Source organism: Aquarana catesbeiana, linkage group LG01 (genome assembly GCF_042186555.1).
Source record: "Aquarana catesbeiana isolate 2022-GZ linkage group LG01, ASM4218655v1, whole genome shotgun sequence".
NCBI lineage: Eukaryota > Metazoa > Chordata > Amphibia > Anura > Ranidae > Aquarana > Aquarana catesbeiana.
The window spans coordinates 493311232-493312239 of NC_133324.1; the positions used below are offsets into that span (position 1 = coordinate 493311232).

General features: G+C 45.9%; 1 pseudogene; it reads left to right on the forward strand.

Moving 5' to 3' along the window:
- Positions 1-555: 555 nt before the first annotated feature.
- LOC141125140 (5S ribosomal RNA) lies at positions 556-674 on the forward strand (annotated as a pseudogene).
- Positions 675-1008: the final 334 nt, after the last annotated feature.

The window sequence follows — 1008 nt, forward strand, 5'->3', positions numbered from 1 at the left end:
CTTTTCAAGGTGGAAAATCTTAATTTTCAGTGTGTAGCTCTGCTTTCCGGTCCAGCTACTGCCCCTTTTCTAGCCAGATTAGGGCCCAAAGTATAACGATTATGGTTTACCTAGTCGATCTGTTCTTGATAAACCAGTCGGTTTATGGTTTACCTAGTCGATCTGTTCTTGATAGACCAGTCGGTAGCCCGCTTAGACCAAAGTATGGTCACCACATTCAACTACCTGGAATATCTAGGTCGGATTCTCAACCTAGGAGAAATCTTCTTTAAAACCATGAAGAAGGCTAAAATACTTGGGTCCGATCATAGGTACACCCAGAAAAGGGTATTCTTACCCCAGGCAAAGATCAGCGCCATAAAGGAACTCATTTAGGTGGTCAAAGGAAGATGAATTTCTTCTATTCAACTTTGCATGAGGTTGTTGGGAAAGATGGTGGCTTCATTCAAGGCCCTTCCTTATGCTCAGTTTAATTCGAGACTGCTGCAAAACAGTATCCTATCGGCCTGGAACAAAGGGTTCAAGCTCTACATTCCCAATGTGTCTGACTCCAAAGCCTATGGCCACATTACCCTGATAGCGCCCGATCTCATTTGATCTTGGAGGCTAAGCAGGGTCGGGCCTGGTTAGTACCCGGATGAGAGACCACCTGGAAATACCAGGTGCTGTAGGCTGGGTGCGCCGGAGCCTCAGTTCATGGTTAATATCCAAAAATCTACTAAGGGGAAAATCCTTCCTTCAGTTACCTGGGAAGTGGTAACAACATATGCCAACCTTTTTTGTTTAGGTTGGGGAACAGTCCTGGAAGAGGCAACTGTCCAAGAGAAGTGGCCCAGATCAGAAATGGCGAGGCAACTGTCCAAGAGAAGTGGCCCAGATCAGAAATGGCCTTGCCCATTAACATTTTAGAAATTTAGGCAGAGCTCTTGGTCCTGAGGGCCTGAACATTCAGTTTACGGTATTGTCGTGCCAGGATTCAATCCGACAATGCCACAGCAATGGCCTATA